Here is a 7268-nt window from a genome sequence, read left to right as displayed (position 1 = left end):
ATCCAACTGAAGCTACTGGTGGCTCCTTTGTCGCAGCTCGAGATGGTGCTTTGGCAATACCACATTCCCCTCTTCGGCCTCTACCTCAGCCCTGGTCTCTCGCGGCTCTAGCAGGGGACGCGGATGTCTGATCGTCAGATCTAACAGTGTGTATCCTCCACATCTATAAGAGAATAGAAAGACAGATATTTAGAATTTGAAGTTAACAAATTCGCACGATAAGGAATCAAAAGAGTGAAGTTTCCTAACAATTCCATAGCCTCTCGAAGATAAGTACAGACGTCTCAGTACCGATTCGTGAGATTCTACTAAACCTGCCTGTGACTCGTAACACCTATGAACCTAGAGCTCTGATACAAACTTGTCACGATCCCAATTTCCCTCCTTACAATGTCGTGATGACACCTTATCTCTAAGACTAGGTAATCCTAACATACATGCATAATATAACTGAGATAATGATAAAACTCTCAAATAACTCAACAACTATCATAAAAGTACTTTGAACTCAATAGAAAAAAACTACCCAAAATACGATGATATCAAGACACAAGCTCTACAAGAGTGTACTGAACATCCTTATACAATAGCATCTATAAAAAAGGGTAAATGAAATAGAACGAGATAGAGGGTGACTTCGAGGCCAGCGGATGCTGGCAGATATACCTTAAAGTCTCGAAATACGAACTCGACTAATTGGTGCCTGGGCTGGTAAGAGGTACTTGGATCGACAAGTGAGGCTTTCACAGTTGGTAAAAGTACCTCTATCCACGACCTTAGATCCTCGGTTCGAGTCACGTTGGAGGGGAAGTGTGGAAACACTATAAATCCTCCTAATTTGGGAGGGGTTTAAAAAAGGATTTCCACAAAAAGATGTGCAGAAGCGTAACATGAGTACACTATAACGATACCCAATAAATACCAAGCCTAACCTCGGTAGAATAGTGACTAGGTCACGTCAAGACCCTACTGGAATAAATAAGAAATCTGAACAGGTATATGATAGTGTGATAATGATAAACAATGGAAATGAAACAATGAAAAAATATACGAAGAATAGGTACACTAAACTAAGGCAATTAAGGCATCACAGAAGAAAACAAGGAATAATATTCCAAGGAAACAAAGCAACCAGACACAAGTAATGTAATAGAAAAGCATCAACAAGAATCACAACCAAGGTACCGCCTCGTGGTCTCATATCACAAAACAAATCACAATCTTTCCTTTTATCACCGTGGGAGCCTTTCATTTTGTTTTGAAAATTATTTCCCAAAATAGCTACATGCGTTTAGCCCACCTTATCACATCGTGTGGTTTCAAGTAATTCTCCTACTAGCAACATGCGTATCAATCCACCTTATCTCACCGCATGCATTTCAACCCCAATCCGTATACCACCACATGCGTATCAACATCACAACGTATCACAAATCGCACCTCAAGTGCTCAATATCACAAATTAGCAAATAAGTCAACAATAATAGTGTTTCCAATATAAATAGCCCATGACTCAACCACAATATGCATACGAGTCTCAACAATAGCAACCGAAAGCGAATAACTCAACAAGAACGGTATTTCAACAATGTTACAACTTTGCCTCAATGAATCATGACCTTTATATCTTCAACACCAAATTCAACATCAAGAATATTCCAAGAAATAACAACTTCAAGTACAGGAACGTAATGGTTAAACAATGAATAAGAAATGGAGAGACCAATAACTTAAACTAAACATGTAAAGACAATTAGCAAGTAGGAGATAACACAAGTATTAATGATGTCAAGTAAAGCATGTGAAGATAGACTAATGATGATGAATATAACATGTTATGGCAACTCAATTAAAAACATGAAAGGAATCTACACAACTAAAACTGGTTAATTTCCACATTTAGCCTATATACACACTCGTCACCTTACGTACACAGCTTCCACGTATCGCAATTAACACAAAACAACACCAATCCTAAGGGGTAATTCCCCCACACAAAGTTAGGCAAGACATTTACCTCAAAAGATGCTAACTGAATCCACTAGTAAGCCTTTCCCTAGATTATCTAACTCTGAACGACTCGAATCAAGCCAAAACAACTTCATACCATAAATATAAACTATAGGAAGCTATTCTGAATAATAATGTTGCAATCTTTAAAGAAAAATAAAAAGTCAACCCAAGGGCCCGCATCTCGGTACCCGACCACAATTACAAAATCCAAACACCTATTCGATAACGAGTCCCACCATACAAGAATTACTCAAATTCGACTTCAAATCTTCTTTCAAATTCCCAAAATTTAGTCTATGAAGTTTCACAAATTTTTCCCAAATTGTACAACTCAATTCACCAATTAAATTACAAAAACAATGATGGATTCATGTAATATAGCTAAATTCGCGTTAAAATCACTTACTCCGATCATTTCCTTGAAAATCCCTCGAAAAATTGCCACAAACTAAGCTCTCTAGGTCCAAAAGATAAAAATGAGATAAACCCTCGAGCCTAATTTCGCTTATACGGCCCGAGGGTTGCTTCTACGGTGCCGCACCAGCGACCCAAAGTGCGCATGTGCGATTGCACCAGACACAACAGAGGTTCAGTAATCACCCAAGTCCAAAATGGTTCCGGATTTAATCCGCATCATACACGGGCCCCCCTCTGAATATACAAACAAGTTCCAAAACATATAAAGGACCTACTCGAGGCCAAAAATCATATCAAACAATATCGATTCTATGAATCGCAATCCAATTCAAGCCTATTGGAACTATGAAAATCCGACTTCCAAAATGTTGAATCATATCAAAACAACTCTGATTGACCTCAAATTTTGCACACAAGTCATAAATGACATGAATGACCTATTCCAACTTCCGAAATCAGAATCCGACCCTGATATCAATAAAGTCAACTCATGGTCAAACTTCTCAACCTTCCAATCTTTTAACTTTCTAACTTTCACCAATTCAAGCCGAAATGACCTACGGGCCTCCAAATCAATATACGGGCACACTCCTAAGCCCAAAATTACCATACAGAGTTATTGAAAGGTTAAAACTCCATTCCGAAGTCATCTACACAAAAGTCAAAGTACGGTCAACACCTTCAACTTAAACTTCCAACTTAGGGAATATGTATCCCATTTCACTCCGAAACTCACCCGAAACCAAAACCAAATACCCCGGCAAGTCACATAACCACAATATACCATAGAGAAATCAATAAATAGGGAAACTGTGCTACAATACTCAAAACGACTGGCCGAGTCGTTACAATTGTTGTGCTAGGATTTCTTCTTCTTCTTCTTTTATCTGTTGCTTCTGCTGTTGCTTCTTCTTCTTCTTCTTCTTCTTCTTCTTCTTCTTCTTCTTCTTCTTCTTCTTCTTCTTCTTCTTCTTCTTCTTCTTCTTCTTTGCAAAATGGGTTTTGTTAGATATGTTATTATTTTGACAAATTGATGATTGTGGTTTATTCTTTATGGTATTTGGAAGTTATGTTTTAAATTTAAGCTCATTTGAAGTAAATTTAAGTGTTAAATCGTGTATTGGTTGAAATTCGAAGAACAAGTTTCTATTTCTGGGAAGTTTATACTTTAGACCTATTTGGCCGTAAGTGCATGAAAACATTGGTTGCACTTCTGACCTATTTGGCCTTAAGTGCAATTTTTTAATTTTAGACTTATTTTGTTTCAAGTACATGAAAATATTTGTTGCACTTCAGACCTATTTGGCCTTAAGTGCATTTTTTTGCTCTTTAGACTTAATTGGTATTAATTGCATTACACTTCAGATCCAACAAGTCTAAAGCTGATCCCAAAGAAGGTAGACTTACAAGTTTTTGTACAAAGTGGGTATAACTTCAATGGTCCAAAACCACGTATGGATGAAAATGCCCCTCTCTCTCCATTTCTTTCGGTCATTGTCGATTATAAAACTTGTCGGTGCATCTGAATGATAGTTCTTAAGAAAAACGTGGAGGGACAATACACAAAATTGAAGTTACTTTCAATTTGTCTTCCTTTGACCTTGATAAAATATGCAGCTTAGTACACCATTTATAATTCATCTTAATATCAGATACCGAAAGATACTTCGCCTGGAATGGTGGAGCTATTTAATTATCCATATGGGTTTCTTAAAATTGCATTATTCAAGGATATTATAATAAATTGAAAGCCAGCACGTTGAAGGAATAAAAAATATATGAGGGTTCCATCCAAGAAACTTCTCTATTGGAAAGGCCTACAATTTATGAAGATTCCCTCAAATGCCACCTATTTATGGGTTGGCCAACTTCCTTAAACAAATACGATAGTAAAATATTTCATACAGCAGTGTGCTTGCAAGCTTTCCTTTATACTAAAGTCTCTCAAATTCTGATGTCGTCCTCCAGCTATTATCTGTTCCGCTTTTGTTTCCTTGTCATTATATCCCCTTGTTTAGGAAAAACCAGTTTTCAGCCTAAAACGTTATTTCTTGCAGTGAGAAAAGACCCTTCCACCTTACAAATTACAATACATTACAGTAATTCAGCAAAGAACACCTCTTGTCCCCCCTTAAACTCGCCGACCATCTTGGTAGTGAAAACGTATGGGTGGATTGTGAAAAAGTGTTCAAAAGTTCCACTTACAAGTGTGCTCATTGCAATTCAAGGCAATGTAATCTTGCTAGGTCAACAGCTTGCGGAGATTGTAAAACAGAAAATAAGACACGGCCAGGCTGCATGCTATAACATTGTGTCAAACCCAGCTATGCAAACTTTCTTTGATGCTGGTGAAATCGCCGAGGATGCTTTGTCAATCCAATCCATTAACGGATCCATTCCAGGTGCTGCTGTAACTGTACCAAACTTTATCTCCATCATTTTTAACCGAAAAACTTGGTGAAGATGTTAAGGGAATGGTGGATTTGGACAGCAGAGTCCAATATCGCTTGCTACTCAACTTGCAACCACATTTAGATTCAGCAGACAGTTTGCCATTTGCTTGAGCGCATCAACTGGTGTAATCTTCATTGGACACAGACCTTATCTCTTTGCCCTTGGTTTTGATGCCTCTTCAGATCTTATTTATACTCCCATTATTACCTACCCTAATTTTTTGGGCTTCACCGGAGTATTATATTCAAGTTTCTTCCATTCGCATCAATGGGAAATCGTTGCCACTAAATAGAACATTGCTCTCGTTTCATGATAATGATGACGGTGGGACAAGAATCAGCACTGCCGTTCCTTACACTGTATTGGAGCCTTTTATTTACACTTCTGTTAGCAAAGCTTTCGTTAACGAGATGCCGAAAGATGTGAAGACACTCTCCCCAGTGCATCCTTTTAAAACTTGCTTTAACTCTTCATTTATTGGTATGTCGCGCCTTGGCTACAATGCTCCAGAAATTAATTTCGTTCTCCACAGGCCAAATGTGTATTGGACAATTACTGGAGCAAACTCATTGGTAAAAGTTAGAGAGAGTGTCGTATGCCTAGCCTTTGTTGAAAGAAGCCAAACATGGGGACAAGCAATTGTCATTGGTGGTTATCAAATGCAAGACAACCTTGTGGAATTTGATCTGTCGAGAAAACGAATAGGTTTCAGTAACTCACTCTTCTTTCGTCAAACAATGTGTGCAAATCAGTTCTATACCATGTTCCACTAACAGGCTTGCTCGGCCAGGGGAAGGGGTCATTTTATCTTTATAAATTTTCTATTTCAATAATCCTCATGGTATAATTTGATGATCTTTCAAATCATGATTTAGGGTTGCAATCTTCAAAAGATATGAAGATCTATTCGTCAATTAAGTTATTAGTATTAGTATAATCTAGTGTGTGCCATGTGAAGCTGACTAGTATCTTTATATTCTTATCAAAGAAATTAGCTGCATTGATCTTTTTCCGTTATTTCCAATAAAATAGTTCAATGAGATATATGTAATGCTTTTCAATGCAGTCAATCATGCCCTAGTTTTCGCATTTTGATATTGTTTCTATTTTCTCATATAGTTATCTCAAAATTCAGATCTCCAGCTCATGTGACTGTACTAGTATCTCCGGTACGAATGTGTAACTGCAAAATAAATGAAAGTAAAATTAGATATTTTCAATCGACTGATTAAAGTCCTAATTATATATGCTTAATGATATGTGCTAAAGTTGCCCGAGTAACGTTGGCCCTTTTTCTCCTTTAAGTACTACTAGCCTAATGCTACCACAGTAGAATGAAATAATTATTCAATAAAAAATAACCAACTCAGTTTATATGCTGTTCTTCCTTGACATAAACCACTGGCCTGGCCTTGAGGTCTACTGCTCCCTCGCTTGTCATGATAACTTTGATTTCTGCTTGGAAGACCTCGATTGCCACTAGTTAACCATTTTTGTCAATCTTAACACAAAAGATACATTTGATCCGTTCACCTAACACCCTCTATTTGTTGCATTGTCTATGGATTGATATGTACCAAAGCTTTGTGTTTCACAAGGATCCCAAAGCAAGTTGATTGTTACCAGTTCAGTGCGCTTGTTATTCTTTACTGACTTATGATGCTTTGATGTGCTAGCCAGATCTCATTTTGTGCACTTGGAAAGCTAGTGACAAATTTTGAAGTCATTTCTCACTTGTTTGGACCAAACAGACTCAGAAAAAGGAAGTAAACACGACAAAAGAAACAGAGTAAAGGACAAGGGAAAGAGATGATTCCTAACAAGAAAACTACAAATGAGAAACCTATCAGATTGGATACCAACTCTAACGATCATGATATGCACATGTGGCCTATTCTGTCAAGCAAGTCTGATGTTCAACTATTGTTGTACCCTCTAAGCCGTAAAACTGGGCTTCAATGCTCCGATTATCCAATCTGATTTACAATCCTTATTCGACTTGTAGTACCCAAAGGATTTTCACCATCAAGCCTCTCTCATTTGATTCTTTCTATCAACTTTCGTCGCCTCAAGGTGCCCGTGAAGGTTTTCACCAATAAGACTCTCTCATTTTTATTTCTCTCAACTCCCATAGCCTTACGGTGCCTGTGAGGGTTTTCATCGATAAGACTCTCTCATTTACATTACTTTTCCTGCTTGGACCAGAGTGTTACCCTGATATGAATCACCTCTATTTGCTCGACTTGGCATCTCTCGAAGACTGATCGGAAGGTCTTTATTTGGATTGTAATGTGGGATTTTGGATGGGGTTAGAAAGAAAGGGTATCAAAGACTCAAAACAGTTCGACATGAGTTTAAAATTACAACTTTTGGAATCAGATTTC

General features: G+C 37.6%; 1 pseudogene; it reads left to right on the top strand.

The window, feature by feature from the left end:
* Nucleotides 1-4340: 4340 nt before the first annotated feature.
* Nucleotides 4341-5984, top strand: LOC104220623 (probable aspartic proteinase GIP2; annotated as a pseudogene).
* The last annotated feature ends 1284 nt before the right edge of the window (nucleotides 5985-7268 follow it).

This window comes from Nicotiana sylvestris, chromosome 8, assembly GCF_000393655.2.
Source record: "Nicotiana sylvestris chromosome 8, ASM39365v2, whole genome shotgun sequence".
Classification (NCBI taxonomy): Eukaryota; Viridiplantae; Streptophyta; class Magnoliopsida; order Solanales; family Solanaceae; genus Nicotiana; species Nicotiana sylvestris.
This window is presented reverse-complemented; position numbering and strand designations above follow the sequence as displayed.